Here is an 8905-nt window from a genome sequence, read left to right on the forward strand (position 1 = left end):
CGACCGAGACTCGAACTCGGGACCTTTGCCTTTCGCGGGCAAGCGCTCTACCATCCGAGCTACCGAAGCACTGCTCAGGCCCGGTCCTCACAGCTTTACTTCTGCCAGTATCTCGTCTCCTTTCTTTCAGGAGTGCTAGTTCTGCAAGGTTCGCAGGAGAGGTTCTGTAAAGTTTGGAAGGTAGGAGACGAGATACTGGCAGAAGTAAAGCTGTGAGGACCGGGCCTGAGTCGTGGTTCGGTAGCTCAGATGGTAGAGCGCTTGCCCTCGAAAGGCAAAGGTCCCGAGTTCGAGTCTCGGTCGGTCACACACTTTTAATCTGCCAGGAAGTTTCAATATATGACATGCCCAAACTGCAAGGAATACGATAGACCACAGCCTTACGCAAACCAAGATCATCTTTTACGGACGCCAACAGGGCCTTAATCTTAGAAGGTGGTCGAAAAACACATTTCACATCATATTTCCACAAAATACGGCCAATCCTGTTGGAAATGCTTCCTGCGTAAGGCAAAAGGGCCGTGGACTTAGGTGCCACTTCGTTGCTATCGTCACTCACCCGTTGCACAGAAGGCTGATGGCGCAACGCACGTTTGATCTGCCTCTCACTATAACCATTCTGACGAAAGGTGACTTCGAGATGTGCTAGCTCAGCTGCCAAACTTTCAGGATCTGAGATAACGTGGGCCCTGTTAACCAAGTTGCGAAGTACCCCTTCACGCTGAGCCGGATGGTGACAACTATCAGCTGGCAGATACGAGTCAGTGTAGGTGGGCTTCCTATAAACAGAATGTCCCAACGTACCATCAGTCTTCCTTTTGACGAACACATCAAGGAAGGGAAGGCATTCATTCTTTTCCACCTCCATAGTGAACTGAATATTCGGGTGGATTGAATTCACATGTTCCAAAAACCGGTTTAAGTTCTCACTACCATGAGGACAAACAACAAAAGTATCGTCTACATATCTGAAAAAAACACGCAGGTTTCAAGGTCGCTGACTCCAATGCTCGTTCCTCAAAGTCCTCCATAAACAAATTGGCCACAGTAGGTGACAACGGGCTTCCCATTTGCAACTCCACCAGTCTGTTCGTAGTACTGACCACTGAATAAAAAGTAAGTGGAAGTCAGCACATGTCGAAACAAATTTGTTAACTAGTCACCAAACATAACCTCAATTAGCTGCAACGAATCAGAGAGAAGAACGCGAGTGAAAAGAGAAACCACATCAAAACTGACTAAAATATCAGAGTCATTCAAACGCAATCCCTGCAATCGACGTAAGAAATCTGCAGAGTTCTTAATGTGGTGTTCACACCTACCTACTAGTGGGCTCAACAAGATGTTTAGCTACACGATAAGTTGGGAGCACCAATATTAGAAACAATAGGCATCAACGGGACAGCCTCTTTATGGACCTTTGGGACGCCATATAATCTAGATGGTAGAGTACAGTAGGAATTAAGACTCTTGATAGTCTCCTGTGACAAAGAACTTTTCTTCAGGAGGTTATTATTCTTTCTCTCAACACTCTTAGTAGGGTCAGCACCGATTTTGCGATGCGCCGAATCAGTAAGTAGACACTGCATCTTTTGAATGTAATCGTGCTTGTTCAACAAAACGGTGGCGTTTCCCTTGTCCGCAGGAAAAATAACAATATCAGGATCCATCCTGAGTGAACGTAAAGCAGCCGCCTCAGCTGCTGTAATGTTACACTTTATTTAACTGTTATCTCTGTACCGGCCGGTGTGGCCGAGCAGTTCTAGGCGCTTCAGTCTGGAACCGCGCGACCGCTACGGTTGCAGGTTCGAAACCTGCCTCGGGCATGGATGTATGTGATGTCCTTAGCTTAGTTAGGTTTAAGTAGTTCTAAGTTCTAGTAGACTTATGACCTCAGATGTTAAGTCCCATAGTGCTCAGAGCCATTTGAACCATTTGTTACCTCTGTTGTCAGTTCTTCGTCACTGCGAGATGTGGTGTCGAGGCTCCTACACGAGAACAACAATATGACAGCATGACGAATATTGCTGAGGGCCTGCTGGCCGAAAGGATGTTATTCTACAAGTTTTACGAAACAGAAGCAATATGTTGAAGAAGCTTGAACTATTCGCTATTAAAATAATGTGTTATGTGTACAAGAAAGAAAATTGGTAATGGCGGGCATCAAAGGCAGGAAAGTAAAACTGGAGGGTATGCTGTGACGGTACAAATCCCCGTTACTAGATGAGTAGGTCTAGCATGCAAGGTTTGCTTTGTGGAGAGCGAGTGCGCGATATGGTGCGCCATTCGCGGAAGCGCGTGGCGCGCCCGCGAGGAATTTGCAACGGTCGGTGGGATGGTCTCTGCCGCCGGGCGGCCACGTGGCATTGTTTGGTTTTTCGCACATTACGCGAAAACTATGTAACTTACAGTGCAGAGCGATGCGGCAGTGGATTGTGGTCAGTAATATGCACCTTCTGAATGCTCGATCATTATTTCAAGTCACGAGACGCAAATATTATAGTAAACTCAAAATCGGTTAATATCACGAATACTGAAAGATTAATAAAAATAATAAATACCGACTTACAGGGATGAGCGAGCACTCATTAAAAACGTTTCGTCATAGCGGATCGAGTGCCGTAGTCATATGTTAAGATTCATAAGTAATTAAGCCCGTAAAGAGCAATAAACAAAGTTTGATGGAAAAATGTTTGTAAAATTCATGACGTAAAGAACGACACTATATAATATTTTGGGTGGGATCACACGTATTTTAAACTAGTTAAGCTATACTATACACTTAAGTTGCAATAGTCTTCATTGTTTGCAAATTATTATTAACATTTATCGATCATAATTAATTAATTTAATCAATTAATTATTATAGATATGAAGATTTTGACCAGCGCAGTGTGTATATCGCTATAGATTACGTCTAAAAACAGTGCTATATGCAGTTCTGTGTTAAAACTTTGCAGCACAGATGCAAACAAACAAATATGCGGTAAGTGGCGAAATTTTGCAAAAATTGAATTACGGGCGATAGAATAATCCTAGAAGTTAATGTAACATAGTAGATAGGATATACTTTTTAGCGCGGTTCCAATGGTGTACTTATTTCTGTTGAGGGATGAATGTGTCAAAATTTGTAACCTTAACTGTTGAGATTGGTACTTAAATAACCGGTGGGGGGGGGGGGGGGGGTGGACATCCAAGCCTATATAAGCGAGCGGTCATCTTGGCCAGGGGTCAGTCGTTGGTCAGTCATTTTGTAGGGTGGGTGGCGTGCTAGCCCCATTTGTGTGTGGCCCATGTGGTCGTTTGAGTAAGAATTTTTACGCCAATTTATTTCGACAAAGAGTAATGTTTAATAGAGCAGGTGTGCAAGCATATATATGGTGAACTGGAACTGCTACGATTATTTGTGTGAGTACGAATTACGAGGTATACTTCGGCTTAAGTGAACATGTGGGACCAAAACTGTTAGAACAAAGAGGACAGTGGGACTTGTGGTTCTGTTCGAACTAATTGAGTAATTTTCGATTATAACAGCCTATATTACTGCTGTTGGGGCTCGGAGTCAAATTATTATTAAAGTAAAACTGTAAACCGTCTCACCAGTGCTAATTTCATTGTGTGAAAGAAAAGGACGACGCCAATAAATAGTGATTGAACTGTGTTATGAAAAAATAATTTTGCTATAATAATCGCCTAATTTTTGTTCCCTAGCATAAACTGTACTCATGAATATTAATTCAAAAACTATAACTAATGCGCGGGTGTGGAACAGTGTACTAATTCACCGAGTGTGAAAAATCATCCCCTGAGACTTACATGAGAGCCAAAATGTGCACTAACATTTTTTAACGAACAATTGTACAGGCACATTCGTTTGAACGCTTCAACCACACTTTATTTACCGTTCCATCGTAAATACAACTGCCATAAAAAAAGAATATTAACTGTATTTCGACAAAGATGTCCAAGCAAGGTTTACATACCGCCTTAAAAACAGTATCGAGACATCTGGCTGTGACCGGAGCGTATTACGTGTCTGCATTTACAGTAAGGGAAGTGCCGGAGTACTGGTCAAAATCAATGGAATCGAGGACAGTTACTGTGTTAAATCATACACGAAACATTTTTTTATTGGACTTCATTCTCTTTTCGATCGGCTTAAAAGAATTCTTATACTGAATCAAAATGCGGCGGATGGACGTTGGGCATCTAGCAACAGGGCAACTATTTACAGATTTTAAAAATGATACAATAACTACATTTAATGGACTCTCATTTAGAATTTTTATATACTTTCGGTTTATGCAGAAATTCCAGAAGAGGAGAAGACCTGTTAGTGTATACACGGAAGACGTGGAACGCCTTACCAATAGTGCCGTGGAGGCAGAGGCAAAATTATGTTTCCGAATGCTCCAACCTACAAGATCTGCAGGAAAGAATAGAGCTAACTGTTGAAGCAGGGGCCGCCGGTGTGGCCGAGCGGTTCTAGGAGCTTCAGTCTGGAACCGCGAGACCGCTACGGTCGCAGGTTCGAATCTACCTCGGGCATGGATGTGTGTGATGTCCTTAGGTTAGTTAGGTTTAAGTAGTTCTAAGTTATAGGGGACTGATGACCTCAGATGTTAAGTCCCATGCTCAGAGCCATTTGAACCATTTTGTTAAGGCAGGAAGGAATAGAGCTAATTTTTAATTAAAGTTATTGTTATGTTAAAGAAAATTGGACCTGTATTGAAATTCGAGAATATATCCTCTCCATATGCTTCAAATTACTGGCTGGAGAAAGATATACAGTGGCTGACTCAGCTGTAGGTCTCTATGTTATTGAAACCACACAAAATAACATTAAGAAAGACTTCTTTTCTGTGAGTAAATGTATAGGCAAAATAAATAACAGATTTTGTACAGAATATTTATTGTTATTCGCTACCCTGCCATAAATCGTAAAAATTTTCCTGTAAATGTCCTACCTCTCTCTGGTGGGGAAAGTGAGTAGTTACATGACCTCTAAAAGTAGTTGAAACTTCGTACTGAAGTCGAAAGATTAGTCTCTGACGTAGATGAGGGTCAACCCAGCGTCTCTCATACTACATTCACAGGACAGCACGGGCACGTACTGCATACGGCGGTACACGACGTTTTATCGTTGTATGACTCAAACTGCAACAACTTCGATTCGTACATCTCGGATAATCCTGTGAGAGGGATGATATCATAGCTCAAAGACCGGGTGTGGGATATTTGTGGGATTTATTGCAACAACATTCCCATGGCTGATTCGGAGGACAATGATGCCTTATACGAGCAGGCCATATTTGCGGACCGCCATTGCATAGAAAAGCAGGAATTCCACATAGAGACCACTGTCTTCTAATGGGGAAGATATGCAGTGATGCTGCCATGAGGCAAACTCATCTCCTTCCGTAATCTAAATGGGTATGATGCTCACTTCCTTGCTGAGCGTCAGTTGATCTCAACTTGAAATACACTCCTGGAAATTGAAATAAGAACACCGTGAATTCATTGTCCCAGGAAGGGGAAACTTTATTGACACATTCCTGGGGTCAGATACATCACATGATCACACTGACAGAACCACAGGAACATAGACACAGGCAACAGAGCATGCACAATGTCGGCACTAGTACAGTGTATATCCACCTTTCGCAGCAATGCAGGCTGCTATTCTCCCATGGAGACGATCGTAGAGATGCTGGATGTAGTCCTGTGGAACGGCTTGCCATGCCATTTCCACCTGGCGCCTCAGTTGGACCAGCGTTCGTGCTGGACGTGCAGACCGCGTGAGACGACGCTTCATCCAGTCCCAAACATGCTCAATGGGGGACAGATCCGGAGATCTTGCTGGCCAGGGTAGTTGACATACACCTTCTAGAGCACGTTGGGTGGCACGGGATACATGCGGACGTGCATTGTCCTGTTGGAACAGCAAGTTCCCTTGCCGGTCTAGGAATGGTAGAACGATGGGTTCGATGACGGTTTGGATGTACCGTGCACTATTCAGTGTCCCCTCGACGATCACCAGTGGTGTACGGCCAGTGTAGGAGATCGCTCCCCACACCATGATGCCGGGTGTTGGCCCTGTGTGTCTCGGTCGTATGCAGTCCTGATTGTGGCGCTCACCTGCACGGCGCCAAACACGCGTACGACCATCATTGGCACCAAGGCAGAAGCGACTCTCATCGCTGAAGACGACACGTCTCCATTCGTCCCTCCATTCACGCCTGTCGCGACACCACTGGAGGCGGGCTGCACGATGTTGGGGCGTGAGCGGAAGACGGCCTAACGGTGTGCGGGACCGTAGCCCAGCTTCATGGAGACGGTTGCGAATGGTCCTCGCCGATACCCCAGGAGCAACAGTGTCCCTAATTTGCTGGGAAGTGGCGGTGCGGTCCCCTACGGCACTGCGTAGGATCCTACGGTCTTGGCGTGCATCCGTGCGTCGCTGCGGTCCGGTCCCAGGTCGACGGGCACGTGCACCTTCCGCCGACCACTGGCGACAACATCGATGTACTGTGGAGACCTCACGCCCCACGTGTTGAGCAATTCGGCGGTACGTCCACCCGGCCTCCCGCATGCCCACTATACGCCCTCGCTCAAAGTCCGTCAACTGCACATACGGTTCACGTCCACGCTGTCGCGGCATGCTACCAGTGTTAAAGACTGCGATGGAGCTCCGTATGCCACGGCAAACTGGCTGACACTGACGGCGGCGGTTCACAAATGCTGCGCAGCTAGCGCCATTCGACGGCCAACACCGCGGTTCCTGGTGTGTCCGCTGTGCCGTGCGTGTGATCATTGCTTGTACAGCCCTCTCGCAGTGTCCGGAGCAAGTATGGTGGGTCTGACACACCGGCGTCAATGTGTTCTTTTTTGCATTTCCAGGAGTGTACTTTAAGGTTGTCTCATCTCTCACATCGCTGAAAATTACACTTCATTTTGCAAGTGAATAATAACGCTCGACTTCCTCGGTTCTCTACGATTCAAGCAAGCACCTTATCAAAAACTTGCTGAGACAATGTGTCAGAAGGGCATGCACATCACCAGAGCCACATATACCGATGTATAGTTTCTTCTTGTGACGGAGAACGGGGTCTTTCCATAACAATACTTAGATTCGGTGAAGAGACTCTATGAAACCATGCTGTCCATAATTTCAATCTCCAATAAACTAACAGGCACTGCGATAGTGGATGCAGAGTTTAAGCTTGCATTGAATGTTTGGCAGGAGATAGGCATCCCTGATTCAGGTCAATGTGCTAGATTGTGCATGAACTCTGACATACTCCTGCTTGCAGATATTTTCGAGAAACTCCAGAGTGTACACCTGGGCACATAATCACTGAAAAGTGCCTCCTGCTACGCCGCACCAGGGCTTTCTTGAGATGTAGTGTGAAGAAGAAGGTGTAGTGTTAGCATCGAACTGTTGACCCATGTTCATATGTTGCTCTTTCTCGAATATGGGACATGCAGACTACTTTGCCAGTGTGTGCATGGATATTCCAAGTTGAATAACTCACGAATGAGTGAACAAGAGTACAAGTCATCTGGTGATTAGAACTATATCATTTACCTGGACGTAAAGAGCCTTTAACAAAAACAAACAAGAAGTAACTGGTGGTTTAGGGGTAGTATCATTGACCATTAATCAAAACATCAGTCCAAATTTCGAACCCCAACATTGCTTAAATTCTTAAAAGAATTCATCAGCAATGGTGGCCAAAAGCTTCCAGCGCAAGAGGTCAACCTCATTCTGCCTACGACCTTGTCAAAGAGGATGGAGGAAGGGACTGAGGCTCAGGGCACTCTCTTACCCTTGGGATGGGAAAGTACCCCTAAAAGGTGAAACAAACAGCAATGATCAATGGTATGAGGAAGAAGAAGGCAGTTGAAAACACAGCAATAAAGACACATGATGTGTATCCACTGGATATGTAGTCCGTAATTGGAAAAGTTCCATGATGATTTCTTCCGGCACAAGGTTCCGGACTGGCCTCCATTCAGATCTCCAAGAAGGAACTGCCAATGGGGAGGTGGCCAGGAGAAAAACATTGTGGATAATGTTGTTGTTCAAATGTGTGTGAAATCTTATGGGACTTAACTGCTAAGGTCATCAGTCCCTAACCTAAATTATCCTAAGGGTGACAAACACAAACACCCATGCCCAAGGGAGGACTCGAACCTCCGCCGGGACCAGCAACAGAGTCCATGACTGCAGCGCCTTAGACCGCTCGGCTAATCCCACGCGGCTGTGGATAATGTTTCGTGGGTTGGGCGTGAAATGTCGGAAGTTGTAACGTAGTAGGGAAGCTATAGAATATGAAAAGGGAAAAGCTAAGACTGAATTTAGATAGAGTGGGGGCCAGCGAAGTGAAATGGAAAGATGGCAATGACTCCTGGTCAGACGAATGCAGGGTAATATCAGTACAAGCAGAAAATTGTATTACCTGAGTAGAATTCGTTATGAATAGGAAGGTTAGGCAAAGAGTGAGTTGCTGTGAACAGTTCACTGACAAGGTGATTCTCATCAGAGACGACAGCAAACAAACACTGACCTCAACAGTTGAAGTTTACAAGCCAACGTAGCAATCACAAGATGAAGAGACTGACAAAGTATTGTATATGAGAATACTGAACGGATAATTATGTGTGAAAACCTATTAGCCATATGGGATTAGAATTCGGTTTTAGGAGAAGGAGTAACAGAAAATTTTATGGGAGAAAAAGGGCTTCGTTGTGGGAATGAGAGAGGAGAATGACTAATTAAGTTCTGCAATAAATTTCATCTAGTAACAGCGAACACTCTAAACAATAATCACAAGAGGAGGAGATATGCTTGCAAAACGTCTGGAGATACAGAAAGGTTTCAGATAGATTACCTCATAGTCAG

At 44.9% G+C, this 8905-nt stretch overlaps 1 non-coding gene across 1 annotated transcript; it reads left to right on the top strand.

The window, feature by feature from the left end:
* The first annotated feature begins 234 nt into the window (after positions 1-234).
* On the top strand, positions 235-309 carry Trnas-cga (transfer RNA serine (anticodon CGA)). Its single transcript has one exon. It is a non-coding gene; the product is annotated as a tRNA-Ser (tRNA).
* The last annotated feature ends 8596 nt before the right edge of the window (positions 310-8905 follow it).

The sequence above is a fragment of the Schistocerca cancellata genome, chromosome 2 (assembly GCF_023864275.1).
Source record: "Schistocerca cancellata isolate TAMUIC-IGC-003103 chromosome 2, iqSchCanc2.1, whole genome shotgun sequence".
Classification (NCBI taxonomy): Eukaryota; Metazoa; Arthropoda; class Insecta; order Orthoptera; family Acrididae; genus Schistocerca; species Schistocerca cancellata.